Source organism: Aotus nancymaae, unplaced genomic scaffold (assembly GCF_030222135.1).
Source record: "Aotus nancymaae isolate 86718 unplaced genomic scaffold, 86718_ANA_hifiasm-v0.15.2.pri h1tg000019l, whole genome shotgun sequence".
NCBI classification, from domain to species: domain Eukaryota; kingdom Metazoa; phylum Chordata; class Mammalia; order Primates; family Aotidae; genus Aotus; species Aotus nancymaae.
This window is the reverse complement of record NW_026988431.1, coordinates 8844505-8869414: the sequence shown is the minus strand read 5'-3', so window position 1 is coordinate 8869414 and position 24910 is coordinate 8844505. Positions and strand designations below refer to the sequence as shown.

At 38.8% G+C, this 24910-nt stretch overlaps 1 protein-coding gene across 3 annotated transcripts in view; it reads left to right on the top strand.

Moving 5' to 3' along the window:
• RARB (retinoic acid receptor beta) overlaps window positions 1-24910 on the top strand; it is a 777639-nt gene that overhangs the window by 53061 nt on the left and 699668 nt on the right. For 2 of the 3 annotated variants that reach the window (XM_064378606.1, XM_064378608.1), the window contains exons 1-2: window positions 5015-5067; window positions 21330-21408. The gene's annotated coding sequence lies outside the window, so the exon portion shown is untranslated. Of the gene's footprint in view, window positions 1-5014; window positions 5068-21329; window positions 21409-24910 lie in introns of those variants that run through there. The other variant, XM_064378607.1, reaches the window with a different exon arrangement.

Here is a 24910-nt window from a genome sequence, read left to right as displayed (position 1 = left end):
CCTTAAGATTTTTCCACTGGTGAAATAAGGCTTACTACTAAAATATTGTTTGAAAATTAGAGTTTGACAAAAGAAGATCCAAAATTGATGGCTTTTGTAAACGTGTTCTGCATTTAATTTTAGAACAGGATTAAATGTTTCACTGTTACAATGACAATTGTAGTTTTCTTTTGATAATTTAATAAAGATGTAAAACTTAGAGTAGATAGCTTTTTTTCTTGCCTCACGTATGAATATATTCAATATTATGGTTAAAAGAGATAGTGCTGAAAAATTTAAACAGAAGAGGTTCAGATTCGATGTGATCTTCATAGCACTCAGTTTATTTTCTCAGTACCGATTTTCGCCCTCTTATTTTCTGTTTGTGTTAATCTTGTTATGGCAGGAATCGACAACTAGCACAGGCTCTAAATCACCAGGATTGGCTTGGAAACATAAATGATTAAGGACAAAGTCACACCAAAAAGGAAACAATGATTGCTGAGAATGAAGCATTATGAACTTTTCTGATAGTACTTATTAGGGGCACCAGTGGCCATGGGGCCTGTATTCGTTTTCTATCACTGCCTTCACACATTAACACATAATTAGTGGCTGAAAACATCACACATTCACTATATCACTGTTTCCATAAGTCAGAAGTTCAGGCAGGCTTACGAGGCCAAAAATCAAGGCATCAGCTCCCCTGAACTTTTATCTAGAGGTTCAAGAGAAGATTTTTCTCTCAGATTTGTTCAAGTTGTTGACAGAATTCAGTTCCGTGTGGTTCTAAGACTGAAGTCCCTATTTCCTTGCTGGCTGTCAGCTGGGGATCATTTTCAACTTTTAGAGTCGTTCTTTGGGTACCCATCTTCAAAGTCAGCAACAGTGAGTCCTTGGACGTCCAATTTATCTAACTTGCAGCCAGAGAAAGTTCTCAGCTTTTTAAAGACTTGTGTGATTAGGTAATCCAGGATAATCTCTCATTTTTTTAAGGTCGGTTGGTGAGTAACTTTAATTACATCTGCAAAATTTATTTTGCCATGAAACGTAACATATTCACAGGAGCAATTGCAGAGTGACAGATAGCGTGGCCAAAATTTTGCTTACCAAAGGCTCATGAGGTCTACCTCTGATGATATGGTTGTCAACTGAGACAGACCAGATAACCTAAAAACTATCAGAGACTATAGTTTGACGAGTATATTGGAAAGCTATAAGCTTTTGGGAAGGGGAAAAGCAGTGATCTTCTAGTATATCCTGTAATAAAGTCACTGCAGAGTAACGATATCCATGGTATTAAACAAAACAAAAATAGTTTATTTAATTTTGTGAGATGTGGCCTCCAAAAAGTAAGCCTAAGTAAATAAAGAACACTTCACGTGCTGGGATGGAACATTCAAATGCATTCAGATGTCAGGAGTCCAGAGGGAGCTAGCAATGATATATGACAATAGCGGTATGGATTAAGAACATGAAAGAGGGCAGCCCTAACTCAGCTCCAGGCACTTATTTTGCTTTGGAGCAATTTCAGACTAGTAATGACAAATGTCTGACTTTATATAAGTGTTTAGAAATCTGAATTTTTGTGTGACTCTGGAAATCTGTGTACAATCTCCAGGTTATTCTTTTAATGCCAACTAAATCAAAATTAAAAAGAAAAGAAGCATCAAAACCTAATATATTACAGGATGAAATTTGGCTTGTGGGCTGCTGGTTAGCAACTTACGGTTTTAGTCATATGAACTGAAGTACATATTTGAGTAAAAAGTATTTAATATGCTAGAAAATACTCAATTTAGGAATTGGCATTGACAAAGATACTAATTTACTCCAATATAGTAAGACTAGGAAGTTTTTGGCTCCAGCTTTCAGAAGTAAAAGTGCATGCAACTTTAGTGGTCTATTTTTGTTAATCTATAGTAAAAAAAAAAAAAAAAAAAAAAAAGGAAGATACAGCTGTAATGCTGTTCTAGAGTATTTAACCTTATTTGAGTGTCTAGAATACCCTTTTTCTTGATGTATACTTTTTAGGTTTAGGTTTACACAAGTAAAAGGGATAAGGATAAATTGTGATAAATTATCCACTGAATTTGAAAAATGTGGGAAGGAAGCCAGGCACGGTGGCTCATGCCTATGATCCCAGCACTTTGGGAGGCCAAGATGAGAGGATTGCTTGAACCCAGGAGTTTGAGACCAGCCTGGGCAACATGGAAAAACCCTGTCTCTGCAACAAACAAACAAACAAACAAAAAATACAGAAACTAGCTGGGTATAATGGTGCACATCTGCAGTCCCAGCTACTCCGGAGGCTATAAGATAGGAGGATCTCTTGAGCCATGGCAGAGGCTGCAGTGAGCTGAGATGGTGCCACTGCACTCCAACCTGGGCTACAGAGTGAGACTTTGGCTCAAAAAATAAAAAAAAATAAAGTGGGAAGGAAGAGTTTGGATAATTGAAGCACAAATCCAGATTGTTACAAAATTACACTTGTCTTTAGATCTAGAGAAAGAATATCCTTTTAAAATGCATACTAATTTTAAAAGAATTTTTAAAGAATGAATCGAAGTGCATAAAGAGGCTTGAAAAATGTATCCTACAGATTGAGTTTGAGGTTCATAAGGTTTTAGAAAATGTCTCCAGTTGAGTGGGAGCAGGGGATTGGATGATATCATGGCTGAGAGCACAGCTCTATGACTCAAACTAATGAGACTTGGAGTTAGGGCTCTACCACTCACCAGGTAAATGACCTCCAGCAAGATTATTTCACTTTTCTGAGTTTAGGTTTTCTCACCTGCAGAATGGGATAATTAGCACCTAATTCAGAGGTTGTTGTGAAGATTAAATGGATGATACTTTTAAAGCACTTAAGCATTACTGCTATGGTTCTTGGAACATAATTCTAGATCTGGACACCTGGCATCTTATCAACTACCATCGATTCTTATACTGTGGATTTAAAAATAACAGACTTGTAACTGCCTAGATGAGACCAATATTTATCTGTCATTTATTAAATGGAGGTGTTAAGGTGTAAAGGCACAGGATAGTTAGAATATGAATTAGTTGATCCTTCTTTGCTTCTCTGGCTATTGCCACCTTAGTTGAGGTGGTTACAGGGTTTTCCCAGAAATGCCCAGCAAAGAATGAAGGTTGCTGTGGGTTCATAGCAACAGTTTTGGATTTGATACCTAAGGACCTGATGCAAGTATTGCTTTCAGAACATTCCTGCTAAACCATAAATATGGAAAATACACCTAACTTCTCTGAGCTTTAAATTTCTTTTGTATGACATAGAAAATCAAATTTCCTAACTCTTGGGCTTGAAAGGGTTGCCTAAAACAAAGTATGCAAATGTCTTTTATAGCCTTGAAATGTAAATGGTTAGCATTTGCTTTTGTCCTACAGGACTATTTTCTTTAGTCAGGCATGAGTAAGAGTAAAAAAAAAAAAATGCAAAAATGACTTGGAGCTCAAATGTAAAGATAACGTCTAGCACAACCACTTCCATATCACTTAACAAATGTTTACTTGACATCTATCCTCTTCCAGATATACTAGGTGTAGGGGCTAAAAACAAAAGAAACACACACACATAGTGCCCAGCTTCTTGGAAGTTATGTTCTAGCTAGGAAGACAAACACCAAAATGCACTGTGATTCACATGTGATGTGGGGTTTTGCACAGTATTTTGGAGATCAGTGGGGCAGTAGTGTGGAGAGGGAGTACAAAAAGACATCCTAATTGAACTATCATTAAAGTATTTTTTAGCTGGAGATAAGTTGCCAGGAGATGCTGTAAAACACAAAAATCGTCAATCAAAGCCAAATGATTCCCCATTTGCTTTCTTGAACTTTATTGTATACTCAATTCAACAATTCCATGGAGGTTTTCCCATTTTTCCCACCTAAGGTGTTATCTCTAAAAATATTACATAAGATTTCAAAACCTAACTAGGAGAAAGGAGTTTACCTGCTATAGCTCCGGAAATATTATCAACATAGATGGTACACACACAAACCCTGGTCTTCAGTCACAGCCCATGACCACATGCTTGTAATTGGTCAGAACTGCTGCTTAGATGTAACCATTACTCAAACCGATGCAGTGGATCAGGAAATCCTTGTTTAACTTAGGATATTACAGACAGTGTGCTGCAGTTTGAAATCCCATATATAGAAAGGTCATGCTGAGAATTCTGTTTCAAGGGGGAAAAATGAAACCAAATTTATAGTAACTCCTGTATCAAAATCGAACACTATTCTGCCCATTTGATACTTTAGATTAGAAAAAACAAAGACTAGACCAACAGAAGACAAGTTCATTACATAATTCTAATCCTAATAGTCTTTTAAAAATGTCTCTAATATAAACAAATAACAACTAATAAAATTGGTTTACTACTAATGAAATAATTAGCAACATTTCATAATTATAAACAGCAGTTGTATATCTATGAAGAATAATGGATGTGCAAGATTTAAAAATATACACTACACACATTTTAGAAATTATTTTACATTTATTAATGCTTCTATTTAGTGAATTTTATATCCTTCATCTTAAATATAATTACATAGAACTAATATAATAAAATATGAAAGAGCCTTTTGAGAAATGCTCTCTTTTTAGTTTTAATAATTAGAAGACAGAAAATATATTCCTGGACCCCTTTTTTTAATTGATGCAGTCTATTTACATGCTCCAAAGACCTAATGATGCATTAAGAATTCTCCAATTTTGTTGGTTCGATTTTCTATTGAGCAATCTTCCTGAGAGTAATAGAATGAAGTAGGGAGGGAAAAGATTGAGAACTGTCCAAGACTGGCTACAGTTATGGAAATAGGCAAGTGATGGAAAATAATTCAGGTTATTTTCATTTTTGGTTTTTATCTGAGATTCATTGTCTTTAGATATAAAACATATAAACTATTCCATTATAAATTCAAAGCTATAGTTAGATCAGCACATTAAAAACTACTTCAAAATGGAATTATTTTATCGTTTTGATTTCTTTATTTCCTTTATAGAAAAATAAATGCCAATTGGACTGAAAATTATAGAGGATTATCTTCTCTCCTCATAAAGGTTAGTAATATGAATATTATTTTGTGAGGAATTTGATTTGGGGGTTGAGGGAGTGATCTTATTAGCACAAGACTCCCTTGGCCAATAAACTCATAACTATGGGATATATATTAAATCCTTTTCTATTTATATTCTTTGGCAGGCCGTTACTCATTGTTATTGTGGAGATTTTGTTAAGTAATAGTTCTCCTGAGAAATCATGAGTACTTTTTCGAGGTCACAATTTCCTATGAGCTTAAAGAGTAGGCCATATATCCTCTCTTCAGTTCAGAGCCCACTCTATACCCATTTTCTTTAACACATACTTTATTTGTAAGGTTTCTGACACTCCTTTCTTCTGAGAACTTAAGAGTGATATATCACTCTTTATTTTGTGAAGTAAAATTGATTAGAGGAAACAATAAACATAATTCTCTAAGCATGAAACCCAATATATTTTGAATACTTGGCTGGGCTGCATAACGATAGTCACATGTTCGTTCTCTGGAGACTGCCGGGCTGAGCCCGGGGCTCCTGGTAAACAGTCCTCACAGTATTTCTTCTCAGAGTGGAAGGAATCTCACCTTTGGCCTTTATTATTATTATTTCCTTTGCTCTGACATGACAGAAATCCATCACCTTCTTGATACTGATACCTGTTCACTGCTGTCAGGTCATTACCAGGAAGAGAAAACCAGCTAATACTGTATTTTCTTTTTAAACATTCACCTAGAGGTTTTAATGATAACCATGCTTTTAAAAATTGGATTAATTTGAGCAATACTGCTAGCAGAGAATTCCATATTAGGTTTTACTGAGTGTCAAGGGACCATGTGACGGCAGCTCCCAGTTCAAAATCTGTGGTGCTTCAAACCATCTCTTGCAGACAGGAGGCAACTTAAATGGATGAAGAGACCCCTTAGGGAAGTAGATAACACATGGATTTTAAAAGACAGGGAGACTTAATTTCATATCTTATCTTTAATACTCACTAGCTGTGAGACCTCAGAAAAGTTACTTCATTTCTCTGAATTTACATTTTCTCAACTGTAAAAGAGATTAACAATACCTACCTGTGAGAATTAGTTGAATTTACATAGACAAAGTACCTAGCATATAGTGGGCCCATTTTAAAGTGAGTTCCATACACTCATTTCCCTCATGGGCACATATAGATTTGAATCAAATGTATATCTCCTGCCAGCCCACACAACATCAAACTAATAGATCAGCAAGAAGATTAGACGAGCCTGTTACTGCTCTAACTATGGTCCCTGATGAGCAGCATCAGCATCATTTGGGAGCCCATTAGAAATGCAGAATCTAGGGCTCAACCCCAGACCTGCTGAATCAAAATCTGCAATTTAACAAGATATCCAGGTGATTCATGTGCACAGCCAAGGCTGAGAAGCACTGACATAGGCCATAACATTTATCCTATGACAAAACTGATTAGCTGTGCTGTTGGCTGTCCACTCCTTTTCACCATTCTCCTGTTGTTTTGGTGATTTGAGGGTATACACACACACACACATGCACATAAACACAAACACGTATTCTCTCAGCACTTGTCCCTTGGTCAATGCATGCTCACTTGCACACACATCAATGGAACATCCCTCAGCCTAGGACTTGGCACAACTAGGTCCTCAATAAATGTTTATTGAGTGAAATAAAACAGCCAACAGTCAGACAAGCAGACTCTCCCATCTGTTCTGCAGATGCACAGCAGCCCTAGAAGGGACTGGAGAGAGATAGATGTGCTTGAGGTCTTTGCCAGGAGGCATTACCCTTGCCCAGTGGGGAGGAGGGGTTTGCTCTCTGCTGTTCTTGCCAGGAGATCTGCTGAGCTTCTGAAAGCTGTCACATGTGTGCAGCCAGAACAAAGGCCTGGGAGCACTCTTACTTCTTTCTTATCCCTGCCTGGCAAGGCTGGTGCCACAGTGCTTTGGGAGCTGTTTTCTCTTGGTGATAGTCTTTCTTGCTCATAAGGGGCAAAGAGTAGGTACAATGGCACTGCACCAGGATTATAATGTTCCCACATCTGCAACTAACCTGTTAATGTCTCAAAATCTCTATTGGTTTCAAATTTCCAAATTGTTGGTTCCCAGGCTGGCATAGGATGTGGTTGCAGTGGGAAAAATCTGGGGAGCAGATATTACCCAGAGAAAGATGAAATTGCTGGAGAGAACGTGCTGCCTCGAGGACTGTGAGAAACAAAACTACAGGCCCTTAATGATTTGGGAAATGAATTGTGCTGCATGACCTTGGGCAAATCAAACATGGCACTTCTTCAATCTATAAAATTGGGATAAATATATCTAAATAGAATTTTATCAACTTATACCCAGAGTAAATGTCAGTGAAGTTCATACCAATGTCCTCTGGACCCTCACAATCTGGAACCTGCTTCCCCAGGGAATTAGCACTCTAACCCGCCCCTTTCTCCTGCTCCCTATGTCTGTCTTGGCAAAATTGTCAAGTCAGGTGACTTCTTTTTGGAGCCATCCCACTTCACTTTCCAACTCTTCTATGGTCTTGGAAATCTGGTGAAATCACAATGACCAAACTCTTTCTCTTCAGCAAACTCCTCTATCCTTCCTGCAAAAATCATTTTTTCTATTCTTCTATTCAACAATCAAAACTGTCATTCGCTCACCATGGCCAATCCTATACAGGAGTTAGGAAAACAGTCAGATCAACATGCCTATGAGAATAAAATCTCCCCAGTCTATTATGGATATTTTCCTCTTCTAACCTAGATGGAATCATTATTCATGGGAATTTGCAATAGAAGTAACATATTTAAAATAGCAGAAAGCAGATTTTTAGATAAAGAGGACACTGATCAATAGTTTGGCTAATACTAGCTATGGTATCAGATAAATACCCAATTTCAGTGGCTTAATAAATTTAAATTTGATGTAATATGTAGAAAGCAATACAATAATGGTATACCTGGACTAGGGAGGGGCAGTAGGTAAGGATCATTCCACACAGTCATTCAGGGACCCAGGATAACAAAGGCTCGGCTGTCTTCCATGTGTGGTTTCCTAGGTTGCTCTGGGTATTGACATTCAGTTGGAAGATGGAGCAAGAGAGAGAGAATCATGCATGGGAGATTTTGATGCGGCATGATTTCTCACATTCCATTGTCTATATCTGAATCCTAGGGCCATGTTTAACTGTAAAGGAGGCTGAGAAATGTAACCTATCCGTGTGCCAGATTTGGCGATCATCTATCAGTCATTGCTGCACTCATGTACAGGTGGGAACAGCCCTGTTTCTTTTTTCTGTTTCTCCTGCAACTCCTTGGAAAGCTTTGACATTCCCTCCCTCACTTGAGAGTCAGTTCTCTGCAGCAGATAGCCCCCCTCCACCCACCTGAAGAACAAGAATAGAATCTTGGCATGGCACATGTTAACAGTTGCCAACAATTAATCCAGATTCGATTTCCTGTGTCTCACAAGGTTGTTGTGAGAGTTAATGAATTATTTGGGGTGATTATTGTCACTTTGATCATTGTCTTTATCCTGTGCTTTTACAGTTTACACTGTGCAGGCATAGACTTAATACCTCTGCGAGAGGCAGAGTGCTTATAATTATCCCACTTACTACAGGATGAGCTGAGATGCACACAGGTTAAAAGGCATTCTCCAGTGCAACAGTTTCACTCCTGTATGCAACACTCTATTATTGCAATATTTTTTAAGGTGGAACTTTCTGGAAAAAAAAAAGGTAAGACAAAAATGGTGGTTTAATATCTTTTTTTACTAATGTACTGGCTCTGCAGTCTGCCTGCTGGGTGACCTTGGGCAAGTTAATTAGCTACTCTGTGTCTTGAATTCCCTATCCTATGGGATAATCATGGTAGCTATCTCCTGGGTTATTGTGTGAATTAAATAAGATAAGAAATGTTAAGTATTTAAGACAATATCTGGCACTTAACATGTGCTTCATAAAAGTTATTACCATTCTTTAGAAAAATTCCAGGAGAACTGGCATCCAGTTCAAGGACTTCAAAGAAGAAAATAACAGGATATGTGGCCTTATGTTATTGGCAAAATTGAAGTAGAGGTAGAAAATGTGACATCAGCATTATCTATTCGGAGAAGGGAATATGCCGTTCCTTAGTAAGCTAATCTGGCAGGAATCAAACCTTCCTATGAGGTATGGCCAACAAATTGCAGGAACTGTTGTGGAGGGCAGGGTTCCGAAGTACATCTGCCTAGTACACAGGCTGCTGGCACTGGCTGTGTCCAGATGTCCTTAGTCTAAGAGTGGTGGCTTCCCCTGAGTGGCTGCTTCCCTGGAGAGAACAGAAGTCCTTATGTTCCTTGAGCCAGGGCAAATGCTCCTTCATTGCCAATGAGAGCACTTTCTGTTTTTGGTATTGAAGGTAACTAGCTCTATTAACAATGAATCTGTGTAGCTGTGTGGCTTTGAACTTCCACCTATTCTAAGGCCAAAATTGGAAAAAAAATAAAAAAGGAAGAGCAGACCATGAAATGCAAATTTGCTCAATGAGAACATGAAGTAGTTGTATTTATACACAGGATGCAGATTCAGCAAATTCAAGAGTGTCTTCCATATCAATGCTTCTCAAAGGTTACTGTGCAAGCGAATCACCAGGAGATTTTGGTAAAATAGAGATCCTGACTCAGCAGCTCTGGGGTGGTGCCTGAGATTCTGCATTTCTAAAATCATTCCTGTGTTTTGGATGCTGCTGATCTGGGACGACATTGAATCGGATAGTCTGAGGGTGGGACCCAGCTGTCTGTGCTTTATAAGCCTTGCAAGTGTTTTTGACATAGCTAAAGTCTGAGAACCATTGCTCAAGAGCAGCTGTCCTTGGCTTTGAAAGGTGTGGTGATAATGCAACCAATCACACAGAATGACTCTAGGCCCCTGAAGAATATCTCCTGATCTCTTTTTCTGGTCAGTTTCAAAATGCATTTCTTGGACTGTTATATCCTGGAATGGAAGACTGAATGTGGAGGAAGATTGTTCTTCAAAGTCTTAGTTTTCCATATGAATTCTTCCATCCTTGTTCTATTTTCCTTATCTGAAGACTACATAAAACCAGATGTGACTTTGAAGTAAACCTTAAGCCATGGGAAATTGTTTCAGGGTACAATAATCCTTAAGTGGCTCTTGAGTCTCAAGTCTTCCATTTGAGAACTTCCTTTGGTTGTGGAATTGGGGTTAAAATAGAATAACCAATATCTGGATGTGTCGAGACCAAAAGGCTTCTCACACTACATGGGACTTGTTGGTCACCATAATCGTAGGCCATTGCTGCTCCAGCTTTAAAATGTGAATCACTTGCACGTCTTGTTAAAATACAAGCTGATTCAGTACTTCTAGGTTGGAGATGGAGAGTTTGGATTTTCAACAAATCCCCAAGTGATGTTGCACTTCTTGGCTGTGGACCATACTTTGAGTAGCAAGGCAGTAGAGCTGGCCTATGTGCAGAAGGACCAGGGGGACCCATAGCCACTTAAACTGCATGTGGACTATTCAGCCCTGAGAAACTTAGAGAACATTTGAGGGCCACACTCAATGCTTTCAGGATTAAGGGTTTTGCTTTCATATACAAAGGATCAATACATCTCCACTCCTCTGAGCTGTAAGACTTTTAAAATTCTTTTGAGACGGTCTTTCTCGGTTGCCCAGGCTGGAGTGAAGTGGCACAGTCTTGGCTCATTGCAACCTCTACCTCCTGGGCTCAAAGGATCCTCCCACCTTAACCTCCCAAGTAGCTGGGACCACAGGCATGTGCTACCACACCCAACTAATGTTTGTACTTTTGGTAGAGATAGGGTTTTGCCATGTCACCCAGACTGGTTTTGGACTCCTGGGCTTAAGTGATCTGCCTGCCTCAGCCTCCCAAAGTACTGTGATTACAAATGTGAGCCGTCATGCCCAGCCCTGTAAGACTTTAAACACATCAAATTGAAATACTGTCTCTCTTTCTTTTTAACTGTTTTTTAAAATACAAAGATAGGTGACTGTCGTTGAGTCATGACCATTCTTAAGCCTATTGACGTCTCAGTTCCTGACAAGTACTGCTTAATGCTTTTCCTTGTTTGGGATGAGCATCTGTGAGCAACCTGGGATGTATTTATCATTTTTGGCCTTGTCTCTGCTTCAGGAAGGGCACGTCTGTCTTTCAGCTTACACCTGTGGCTGACCACAAGGTCTTTTGCTGTTTGCAATGCTTCTGCTTCTCAGTATAATGAGTTTTGCTTTATCCGTAGCCCCTTTTACTAATTGCAACATAGCAACAGATTCTATATCCCATCTGTTTCCATGATTGATTGTTTTTTAATTCACGATGTCCTAAGGGTTACTTAAAGGAAAATTCAGGCCTCAGTGTGACCTTGCAGACCATCGTAAACTGTGTTTATATCTAGGTGTGACTGTGTATGCCTTATGGCCACCCAAAGAAGAGATATTTTATTTGATGCTGATTATAGATTTCTCCTTACTACTCAATTTGGACAGGCTTGCACTAAATTTTGGTGTCTTGCAACATCTACCTGTCTGCTTATGCTTCCTTAACCAGCTGTTCTGGCTAGAGTAGTCCACTATTACCCACAGAGAATACTTTCCAAGGCCCCCAGTGGATGCCTGGAATGGAGAATAGTCCCAAACTCTATATAAACTGTATTTTCCTTTACATACATGATAAAGTTTAGGATGATGTTTAATTTATAAATTAAACACAGTAAGAGATTAATAAAATAAACAATTATAACAATATACTGTAAAAAAAAAGTTAAGTAAATGTAATCGCTCTCAAAATATGGTATTGTACTACATACCTATTTTCAGACCACAGTTGCCCCTCAGTGACAGAAACTGCAGATAAGTGGGGAACTGCTGTATCTCCACATGTGTGCTCGACAAATTCAGAATGGTTGTGCCTGTGGCAGAGCTTCGTAATGTCTCTTGAGAAGCTGCTGGCTCCAGTTATGCTCGCTTATTATGTTCTATAAAATCACTAAGATTGCTGCCTTAGCAAATACTGTTTCTAGGGGAAATACAGGGTTAGGTTCCTGGTGAAGCTCTGGTTACAACAATTCCATCAATTGAGCAACATGTAACCTTGTTTTATGTGTGTTTCTGTTTAAAGACACCTTATTTAATATACATAGGCTCATTAACATTGAGCTCACAGCCAATAGGACTGTAACTCACACCTGAAAGAAGCTTCTCAAATACACGTATTTTCTCCATAAAGCACATCACAGCATTCCTGAGCGTAGACCCACTAAACAACACTTCAGCATGTGCTTGCAGGCCATTTCAACAGTGAAATCACCAACACGTAGCACAGAATATATGAAAATTGTGGCACTAAAAAGACCAGCAAAAAATCCCACAGTTGTTTACAGCATGTGAGCTGAAACAAAAAGGCAGAGTGTTGCCTTGTCTGGCCTCAGTTGACCTGCACATTGGGCCACTCACATATTTCATGGTTTTGCTCCTGTCCTCGAATGACTGTGAAAGCGCCTCAAGTATCATTTTGGGGGGTTACAAATAAATTTTAGTGAGTACACAAATTCACAAGTACAGACTCCACTAATGAGTAGGATTGACTACATATTGTTACTTAACCATCCTCTTGACAGCTGGCTGTGGTTACTTTATGAAAGAATAAGATTTCATTGACTCAGCCGGGAAGGGTGGCTCATGCGTATAATCCAAGCACTTTGGATTATTGGAACACAGTTGCCTTTGTTTTGTGCTGGTATAACAATTAATACTGGAGACTGGGTAATTTAAAAAGCACACACATTTCTCACAGTTCTGAAGGCTGGGAAGTTCAAGATCAAGATGATGGCATCTGCTGAAGGCCTGTGTCCTTACATGGAAGAAGGTTGAAGGGCAAGAGAGAGTGGATCCACTCCTCCAAGTCCTGTTTATAGCAGCATGAATCCATTCATGAGGGAAGAACCCTCCCAAAAGACGCCACCTCCCAACACAGTTGCATTGGGGGTTAAGTATCCACCACATGAATTTCAGATCATAGCAACAGTCACCCTTTTACTCATGTAGTCTCTAAGGCTGCTTTCATGCTACCAAGGTAGAGCTGTAATTGTGAGAGAGTTCATATGGTCTGCAAAACCTGAAATGTTTCCTGTCTAGACCTTTACAAGAAATATTTGCTGATTCTTGCTCTAGGGAAATAAAAATTATAATGCAAACTGGGAGTAATCTAGAAATTAGAGGAAGAATGACAACCCTAAAGATGTTTTTTGGCAGAGTTGGCAGGAGAGGAGAGGATAACCTGAGTTTTTGAGAGTTCAGATGTGAGTGAATCTCTAAATAAGATCTCTCCCTCTAGGTACATTTATTCCTTTATAACTGAAAAAGAGGAAAACAGGAAAACAATAGTGATTCAAGGTGTATCAGTAAGCTTTTGCAAAATTATGCTGTAACAAGTGAACCCCAAATCTCTGTCACTTTCAACAGCAAATTTACTTGCCCTCCATAAGTCACATTTAGTTTTGCTCCTTGTTGTCTTCTTTCTGGACTCAAGTTGACGGAACCATTGCCAGGCTTGTGACAGTGGAGAGAGAGGGGCAAGGCATCACTGATTCTTCAAGCTTCTGCTTGGAAATGACACATATCACTTTTGCTTACATTTCATTGACCAAAATGAATCATACAGGCAAATCTGGGCTCAACAGGATGGGGATGTTAGATACTTTCACAGGGAGAGGAAGTAGATAAATGTGAACAATATTGCACTCTTCCTCAAAGGGATAACAGAGTCAAGAGATTTTGTTGTTTAATAGGAAGTGGCTTTAGCATATTTGGAGGCAGAGGGAAGAAACCTATGCAGACAGAAGAGAAGGAAGTGCTTTCTAAACGATAAATGTTCCCTGTTATTACTCCTGATAGGTGCAGATTTTCAACTGGGTAATGCGAGGTTCTGGGTCTATGGGTTAGACCTGAGAGCCTGTGCAAAAGTTAATGACCTAGCACATAGGAATCAGCTGGGGAGATTATTCAAATGCAGATTCTGATTAGTAGGTTAAGGATGAGGCCTGAAATTCTGCATTTTAAACAAGCTTGCAGAGGATGCTGATGCTACCAGTCTGTAGACCATATTCTGAGGAGCAAGGAACTACATCAACAGATATTCTGAAACAAAACAGGTAAGCAAGTACTCATTAGCAAACCTTTTGTGTCAAACAGGTCAAATAATAAATCCTAAGGGAATAAAGTTATCCTTTCTGAAATGCTGATTATTTCAAGCCAGTGTTTAGATTATCTCCAAGGCAGAGAAGAATTAGCTTTGAGAAAGCAGGATGGCCATTTGAATAAAATAGGGTAGATCAGATGAAGTCATATTGGCAGCAAGAGAGGGCAAGGGTAGGTTAAGAGGTTGTGGCCAGGCCTGGCACGGTGGCTCATGCCTGTCATCCCAGCACTTTGGGAAGTGGAGAATTGCTTGAACCCAGGAGTTTGAGACCAGCCTGGGTAACACGATGAGACCCTGCCTCTACAAATACAAAAAGTTAACTGGGCATGGTGGTGGAAACCTGTAGTCTCAGCTACCAGGGAGGCTGTAGTGGGAGAATGGCTTGATCCTGGGGAAGTCTGTAGTGAGCTGTGATTATATCGCTGCACTCTAGCCTAGGTGACAGAGTGAGACTTTGTCTCAAAAAAAAAAAAAAAGGAAGCTATGGCCAGAGTAGGTGATAAGTTAAAGATTTTCAGCTGGAGTAGTTCCATCTAGTGCCTTTGGCCACCATTCTGCCAATAGCCTATCTATAATGAAATACATGCTAGATGAAACATCAATACTCTTCAGTCACAGGCGAGACTCCAGAAACTGGCGATAGATGTGTTTTAAGCACTCAAACATGAACAGCAGTTGTCAGAATTTACATCTTTTGATGGTAGCAAATGATTTAGTAAATAAAAACCATTCAGCATTTTCATTGCTATGAAGTATGTTTCATTTGAGTTTTGATTGTCATAAATATCTTGCTGGTTAATCCTGAGGCAAAACTACAACTTTGGGATTTGACATTTTAAGAGAAAATTTTGAGGTGAAATTGTTCATTAGAATTTCAGTAGAGTTTCTTCAAAGAAAATCTGTAATCATCAGAAATAGTTGAATTTATTGATTGTTTATTCCTCTTTTTAATGACGTTAGTAGAAATATCTTGGCCATTCAGAGGTAAACTGAAGCCCATGCTTGTATTTCAAATGTGTTTTGACTTTTGCATGAATAACTCTTGCATTTACGTTTTGTGGCATTGAATTCAGATTTGCAACCTGCTTGCTGGGATTCCACGGGGAAAATTTAAGTTTTCAGAACCGAATTTTTTCGTTTATAAACTTTAGATGACATTTCATTTTGTTACTGATAGGTTAACAGTAATATATTTAAAAGACATTACATAGAGCGGGCCCTCAATAAATGCTGGATGTATTTTTATATGTGGGGGACAAATCTGAAAGCACCGTTTCACACATTTCATCATCGCACATTTCATTAAGAGTGAACCATGTGTGGCTAAGTAAAAAAGATAGACAATAACAAATATTCAAGGGACTGTGGAGTCACTGGAACCCTCATGTGTTGCTCGTGGGATTACAACATGATCCAGCCACTTTGGAAAACAGTTTGACATTTTAAAAAGTTAAACATAGATTTACTATATGACCCAGGATTTCTACTTCCAGGAATCTACCCAAGGAAAATGAAAATATGCCCATATAAAGGCTTGTACATAAATATTCATAGCAGCATTATTCATAATAGCCCAACAGAGCAAAACAAATGTCCACCAACTGGTGAATAAACAAATTGTAATATATCTATAAACTTAATTCTGTTTGGAAACAAAAAGGAACGAAGTACTGATCATGTGCTACAACACAGATGATCCTTAAAAACCATCTTGCTAGCTGAATGTACCCAGACACAAAAGACAACGTATAGTATGATCCAACTTACATGGAATTCTCCAAGAAGGCAAATCTACAGATACAGAAAGTAAATTAGTGTTTGGGGCTGGTGATAGGTAACTACAAATTGGCTCAGGGTTATTTTTTTGTGGGGGAGGGGATGATGGAAATGCTGTAAAATTAAATAGTCATGATACGTGCACAACTCTAAATTTGCCAAAAATCTTTGAACTGTACATTTACACAGGCGAATTGTGTGGTATATAAACTATATCTCAATAATGCTGCTTTTAAAATAATGAACATATCTTTTTCGATTTTGATTATTTCTATGTCAATTCTCACTCTTGTAAGATAAAGACAACTAGTGAAATACTTTTTACAGCTTTCTGAAATGTGTTGGGTTCTCTGAGCCATCGTGGATGCTTCAGCTTTTTCAGTTCAGTAGAGAAGACTTTGGTTTTCAGGACAGCAAGCTTTACCCTGAAACTAATAGCCTGCAGGCACCAGCAGAGGATACTAACATCTGAACATAATAGAAAGTCCAGTCAGTAAATGCAAATCAATAACACTGGCTGATGACTCCACATGAGTAAAAAGAGATTTGTAAGATGGAGTGTCTTCACTTTAGCCATTAAACTTCTCATTCACTGGTTCTTCATTAAATGCCTGTCTTAAACAGGGCCATTGAATCTAAGATATCAGACATGTTTGAATTATGGAGATCAACTGCTTCATTGTTGGCTTTGGGCACAGGATGAAAGGAACTGAATTTAATATTCCCTCAGAAAAGTGATGTAAGGAGAGGTAATTGGCAGCACCTGGAAGATACCATCTTAAAGTGGACAGCTGCCAGAGATGTGGTTATGGAGGCGCAAGTACATTCAAGACACACCGATTCCCAATCATGTTACAAAGCTAGAGGCCTCACTCAAGGATCAGATTGAAGAACTAAGTGTGTGTGTGAATAAATTCTCTGGCCGTTTTGAAAATGGGAATTGTGTGACAGGTGGTTGTAAGATCGTGTAGTTTCATCATAAATAGAGAATGCAGAGACTTGCATTTGACTGTTTCTTTTGTACAGAGCTCACCGTGGGGATGTAATTTGAGCATCCCCTGCAGGCAGATTGTTAGGCCTGCTGGGGCAAACATGCAAACTCTCCTTGGACTTCTTTGGTTGGTAGTAAATGAGCTGAGGGGTCTATAGGAATAGATGGCATCTGAAATTTGCTGCCCAAACAACTCTTGTTTCTCAATGTGTGTTCCAAGAATCCTTGGCGTCAGAATCGTCATGTGAGAGCATGGCATAGTGGTGCTGTTATTAAAAAATTAGAAACTTGAGTGACTATACTGTACCACATTCTATTGCTGGGGTCAGAAGTGAGTAAAGAGACCACGATCCCTGCTTTGTGGAACTTTCGTTCTGCAGTTGTTTTCCAAGGGTTGGCCCTGGACCAATAATAGCATTTCCTTCACCTGGGTACTTATTAGAAATGTAAATTTTCAGGCTCCACACTGAACCTATCTAACAAATCAGAAACTCTGGAGGTGCAATCAAATGATATAACTTTTAATAAGCCCTGCTGTTCTCGATGCATAGTAGCATTTAAGAAGCATTCATCTAGGACAGGGTTACTCAGCTTCCCCACCACTGACATTGTGAGCTGGATAGGTCTTTGCTGTAGGGGCTGTCCTGTGTATTGTAGGATATTTAGTAGCATTCCTGGCCCCTATTCTCAAGATGCCAGGTGGCTCCCCTACTCCAGCTGTAACAATAAAAAAAGTCTCCAAATATTATGAAGTGTTCCCTGGGGACAAAATCATCCCTAGATGAGAACTGGTGCCTTATGGCAAGGCTGCTCAAAATGGTCTGCTCACCGGCACCACTAGCATGACTTCAATCAAATCTCTGGGGCTGAGAAGCAGGAATCTGTGTTTTAAAAAGCAGTTCTGGTGATCCTGATGCTGCTAAGGTTTGGGAATTACCATCCTAGCAGAGACAGGCAAGAAACCATTAGATGTATACATGTAAGTAAATCACTCCAAATGCTCAGTGTGCTACACGTCAGATTTGTAGGATGGCGTGTCTTCACTTTATCAATTAAACTTCACGTTTCAGAAGGACTTGGAAGACAGGAAAGAAAGGTTGGGTGCTCTGTGGGAAGGCTGTAATTTTAAATAATGTGGTCACAGAAGGTCTACTGAGAAGGTGATACTAGATCTGAGACAGAAGGAAGTGAAGCAGTAAGTCAGATAACGGGAAGAATGTTTTCGGCATAGAGGAGGAAAAACGGCCAAAGTCCTGGAGCAGGTGTAGGTCTGGTGGGTTTAGAGGGCAGTGAGTAGGCCACAGCGACACAGTGGACAGGTGTGGCAGGAAAATAGTTAGAAAAGGAGAGAAGAATAATGAATGAATTAACTTACGTCACTGCAGACTTGACTTCTGTATGTACTAGCTGTGTGTCTTGTAGTATGTGCTGTGATCTTTTTGGACCTGAGCTTTCTTCTGTATACCTGTTCCCTACAGGCCTTCTCTGAGAAATAAACACATCAAATGATAAACTTTTGAGAAGGAATATAGTACATATTTAAATTCTAAACTTCCAGCACTTAGCACATTACATTGATCATAAGACAGAATCAACACGTGTCATATAGATTGTTAAAAAAATATATGAACAGAAAAATTGAGACCTATCAGAGCAGATTCTCTGCCTCAGTCTTCCAGATGGAGACTGGAAATCTGCATTTATAATAAGTTTTCCTAGGTGACTCTTGAATATATACAATAATTTGAGGATCTTATTCTTCTCATATGAATGTACCATGATCCCTTTTAAATTATTTGAAAATCTCTAGCAGTGGAATTTTCCAAGGATAAAAATTCATCCATGAGCTCTAAGACCTTCCCCAAAATGAGCCAGGTTTTAGACCTACCATGGCATGCTTGGGGATTATGCTGAGGGTTTTTTCACTTTGTAGTGAGGCTTCTTGGATTGAATATTCAGAGGACTCCTCAGAGGAAGCCAATCAATAGTACTAAGAACTGGAAACGTGTCCTGACCCACTGCATGATAAAAGTAACTCTGAGGTAGATAGGGTATTACATCCACCACGAATACCTTGAAATTAAAGTTATCCAAGGCAAAAGATTTCTTATATTGTACCTAAATATCTAAGTTTTCTTTTGCTTTGCATTCAACGCCTCTCTTCTGATTTGTTGACTTTCGTCGTTATGCTTTGGTAACTAAATAACCTTGAACTTCCGTAGCTTCTACCCTCCTAAATACTCGGTGTTTGGGGCCATTTTCAGTCGTTAAAAATAAACCATTCTTCAACATGTTACTCTCTGGATATTTTGCTCAACCTTATTTGCCTTAGGGAACCAAAAAGATTAAATCTTACCAGGTCTCGAAGCTACAACAATTTGAACTGCTAGATTTTTCTGCCTTAATTTCCCCTCTGTGAGTTCAAGAGGTCAGACATAGTCTGAGGCAATACTTAAGGAGTCTGTATCTCGAAAAAGCAATTGGATTAAGTTGCTTGAATCCGTTTCCTCTTTTCACATTGAAATGATGGGGGTAGGGGATGGAGGAGTGTCAAGATGAGCTTTAAATTGATTTATTTGGTAGAGAAAAATGCACCAAAGCTGAAGAGAAAATGCCTTCTCATTATTTAGTTGCTAAGCTACACCTGATAGTTCATGTTGTGGTCCATGACAGGAGCTGGAAGCATCCAGACAGTTTTTATTCATTTAATTCACTAATAAATTAATTACACTCAGTAAGATTCATACACAAGCAATCTAAAGAAGTTAAAAAAAAATCGAGGATGTTGCCATTTATACCAAACTGAACTAGCATTAGTTTTAAAATTTCTCATTACAGGCCCATTTAACATTTATACTTCACACCCCTCATTCCTCCGATGGGAGAACTGAGAGTCCTAAGGGTACTGGAGTCTGTTTCAAAGTTCTTAAGAACTTCTGTCTTCCAAGATTAGGCACGACACACTCACTAAACATTTCCCCCCGCTACTTGTTCACCAAGAAACATTTCGAGTTAAAGACGCTTCTAGGGTTGGCAGATAAAATTCAGGATGCCTAGCTAAATTTGAATTTCTGATAAACAACAAATATATCTTTTAGCACAATGATGTCCTCAATACAAGTATGTCTCAAATATTACATGGTAAATACACATATACTAAAGATATATTTGCTGTTTACCTGAAATTCAAATTTAACTCGGTATTCTGTATTTTGACTTGTAAATTCTGCCAACACTAGTTATTCTTCTTTAACGTATGCTGTTTCCACTTCAGTGCAGTAGCTCACACCTGTAATCCCAGCACTTTGGGAGACCAAGGCCGGTGGATCACTGGACCCTAGGAGTTCAAGACCACACTGGGCAACAAAGCAAGATCCCTGTCTTTACAAAAAAGAAGAAAAAATACCTTGGAGTGGTGGCGTGTGCCTGTGGTTCCAGCTACTTGGTCGACTGAAGTGTGAGGATAGCCTGAACCCAGGAGTTTGCAGTCACAGTGAGCTGTGATTATGCCACTGCACTCCAGCTTGAGCAACAGAGCAGCAAGTTCCTGTCTCAAAAAAAATAAAAATAAAAATAAAAAAGGAATATTCCATTGTAATGGTTAAACCTTAATCAAAGAGAATCTCTGAGACAAGTTATTTAGCTTCCCTAGCAGGAGGAAATTAAGAAAACTAAATTATATTCTTTGGATAAAAGACAATTTAGAACCCAAGACTTTACTTTCTTAAAAAATGTTAGGATTAGAAGCTATTGTCATAGTTTCTTAAGTAGAGGTATCTCTTAGTAGACCCTAGAACTTATTTTATTATGTAAAAAATGATGAAAACAAGAAGATTACAACTCATTTTTTTTTTTTCTTATAAATCTTCACGGGCCTGGATTATAACAGAATTTCTATCCAATCTACTTTAGTTTGCTATTGGGTCAAAGGTCCGTGCTTGTGGGATGTGCACTGTAATTAACAATTGCCACCTGTGTGAATTCTTTTGCATCTTAGAGCACCTGAGCCTGCCCCTGAGCCCAGTTAATATAAAGCACTGCACCAAGATGGCTGCACCCCGTCGTGTGATTCCCTCCTCGTGGACGGGTATAGCTTCAGTGGAGAAGTTTCAGTTTGGTTTAAGATTAAGCAAAAGAACTTGGTGGTCTTCTTGTTTCAAGACGGTTAACTATGTCACATCATGGAAAGGTGGTATTGTGGAGAAACAGGCAAAGATTTGGAATAATGTAATCTACTTTAATTTCACTTTCTGCATTGTGATGTTTAAGACTGCTAAATGAAGACCATTGCTTTTGCAGGATCCTGAACATCATTGTAAGAAGACAGATGCCAGTCCTGCTTCTCTGGAGAATTGTTCTCACAATCTGCAGCCAGGAGGTACGTTCAGATTTAGTCCTGTTAAGTTCCCTAATACTCTTATTAGAAGCTATGGTCAGCAATTCCCTTTGTAATCATCCCTGTTTTTTAGAATGCTTATTCCTGTTCATCAGCTCCACTCAAGGCAACAGTTTCTTGCCAGGAAGAGCTTAGAGAAAAGAATTGAGCGGATGTCTTGCTATATGTTGCAATGTCTCTTGAAACAAGGTGGTTCTGGAAGCTTGAGAGTTTTGCTTCTAAGGTGGGAAAGAAAGTTGTGACTGAGAAAGTGGGAATGGATTTAGGGGGTGGAACTTCATTTTAGAGCCATGTGATGAAATGTGAACTGAGTTTTTAGTACAATTTTCATGTCGGTGTAATAAATAGTTAAGCATTAGAATGACTTCAGGTGCCATGTTATTGTACTCACCTGGAAGTTAAACAGGCTTTTCTGAAGCAGCTCTCTCGCTTTAAAAGATTTTGGTCTCAAACCACTGTATTCTGGTGATTCTAAATGTGGTAATCTTTCTGGTTTAGTATGTTTCACAAAATCCCAGACTCAATCAATATAATCAGTGTGCTTTGCTTAGTCATTAAGGTTTTCCAGGGTAAAATATGCAAAGATACTAAAATCTGAAACGTAAGTTTTATATACTTTGGGGACTTGGAAGTTTACATCATGTATCTGCAAACATTTTCTGTAAAGGATCAAACAGTAAATATTTTAGGTTTTTTGTAGGCCATATGGTCTTGTCACATGACTCAATTCTGCCATTGTAGCAGTAAAGCACCCCTAGATAAGATCAAAGTATGGTATGTTTCAATAAAACAATATTTGCAGACACTGAAATTTAAATTCTATATTATTTTCATGTGTTGTAAAATGTATTTTCCTTGCTATTTCCTTTCCAGCTCAAAGGTTAGGGGAAAAAAATGGGTGAAAGGGTGGATTTGGCCTACAGTTTGTAGTTTACTGACCCTACCTCTAGAGCAATAAAACAAGTCCATTTCTGTGACTCTCCACTTTGTACTCCCTGATGCTGCAAGGATCTTGTATTATGTTCATGTTAAACTAATGGTTTCCCAAAATGAACAGGACCCACGTCAGAGGTGTTAGTGCCTCTTGGGTTTAGGCATCATATTTTTAGCATTGTGGAAAGAGGGAGCAGTGTCAAATATTAAAGTCACCTGGAGCATCTTGGGTGTTGATTCTGATTATTCTGGGAATAAATCTTTTGCATTTGGGGTATTCTGCCTTCCCGGTCAATAACCTCCCAACCTCTCTCACCTGTTCTCAACCTTCTTTCCTCCCACCCTCTCAGCTGCCTTTTAGCTCTTTAACCAGTTGGCAGGACATGAGACAATTGTCAGCTTGGTTGCTGCTTTTCAACAGGTCATTTGACAGAAGGTTTCTTTATTTTCTGTTTTTATTGTTTCTCTGTGATTAAAGGAGTTCATTTCAGATACATGGCAAGAGTTGTTTGGCCAGAGCATGCTGCTCAGGTTTCTTTGCTAGGAGTTACTGCTAGGAGCAATAGACTATACCATGTAGTTGAGGTTTGCATGTTTTGTGAAACTCACACAATGACAAAATCACCTGTTGATGCGTTTCTTAGAATGTGTCCCAATCATTAAGAGATGCATGACTGTCTTACATTTGGCAAATACAGTTGGCCCACTGAGGGTTTTCATCTGTGGATTCAACAACCATGAATGAAAAACATTTGGTGTAGGGGTGGGGTGAGAGTATCTGTACTGAACATGTGTAGACTTTTCTGGTCAACATCCCCTACATAGTACAGTATAACTGCTATTTACATAACATTTACATCGTATTAGGTATGGTAAGTAATCTAGAGCTGATTTAAAGTATATGGGGAAATGTACATAGATTCTGTGCAAATACTATGTCATTTTATAAAGAGACTTAGCATCATGAATAATTTTGGTATCTTCAGGGGGCCCTGGAACAGTCCTCTATGGTACCGAAGGGCAACTGTGTTTATTTTATGTCCTCATTAATACAGAGGCAGTTCCCAAATGTCTTAGTGTAAGGGCACTTTTGTATTTCTAGAAAAACATCATCAAGGACTTCAAAGATCTATGTATATGGTTATGGCTATTGATATTTACTATATTAGAAACTAAAAGAGAAAATGATCTATTGATTTATTAAAATAATACACTTATCCTGTTAACACAAATAACTTGTTAGAGAAAATAGCTTTCCCAAAGCAAAAAAGTTAGAAGCATGGCAGCTTTCTCCCAGTTTTTAGGTCTTTCTAATGTCTGATTTAATAGAAGATAGCTGGGTTCATGTATCTGCTTCTGCATTCAAGCTGTGGTGATATCACCTGTCATGTAGCCTCTGGAAAACGACACTGTAACTGATGAGAGGATGAGAATAAAAAAGACAAGTGACATTTTAGTGTTACTAGAAAAATAGCTTTGACTTCTTGGATGCTTTGCAGGGGCCTCCAGGGCTCCCTGGACCATGGTTTAAGAACCTCCAATAGGCCAGGAGATCCACACTATCCTGGCCAACATGGTGAAACCCCAGCGGTTGCAGTGAGCTGAGATCAACCACCTTTAAAGTCTGTAAGCTAACATTCCAACAGTAGCACTACTGCCTGTGTAGACACACTGCTGTTCACAACTTTACACGGTACGGCTGGAAATAAGCAAAAAGAAAGAACTCTTGCTGCGGACCCACAGTGCTTTCAGGTGTGGATTTGGTTTTTCACTCTGGATATAAATTCATACTCGTAGAATTTTGACTCATCAGTCAAATGTTTGAGTGCTGTTAAAGGCTGTAGTGATTAAAAAGTGAAGATAGCAAATTATATGACTTTTCATCTTCAAATGAGGAAATGAATGTCCAAAGAGGTAGGTAAATTTTCCAAGATGACCTAGTGAGGAAGTATAGTTGTCCCTCCTTATCCATGTTTTTGCTTTCTGTGGTTTTGGTTACCCATGGTTAACTGTGGTCTGAAAATAGGAAATAGGAAATCCTAGAAATAATTCACAGGTTTCAAATTGCCCGCCATTCTTAGTATCACAACACAATCTCTGGCTATCCTGCTTCGTCCCACCTGGGATGTGAATCTTCCTTTGTCTAACGTATCCATGTTGTATATTCTACCTGCCCTGTAGTCACTTAGCAGTGATTTCGATTATAGGTTAAAAATACTTTGCATATATAAGGTTTATGTATCTACAGTTTCAGGTATCCACTGGGAGTCTTCAAATGTATGCCCCATGTATAAGGGCGGCTACTCTACTAAACCTGAAGTAGAAATAAGATCTCTTTCTATTATACTGTACTGTACCTGTGGTACCTGCCCTTGGGCAGCCTAGAGTTACAAACTAAATGTAATAATCAACCAAATTTATAGAGTATGGATTGCAGGGCTGGCCATTCAATTATAAAGACTCATGGAGGCTGGAGTCAGCTGAGAGACATACTAGGGCTTTAGTGGGAATTGAGGCAAACTTTGAAGTACAGGGAAGATTTGAGTGGAAA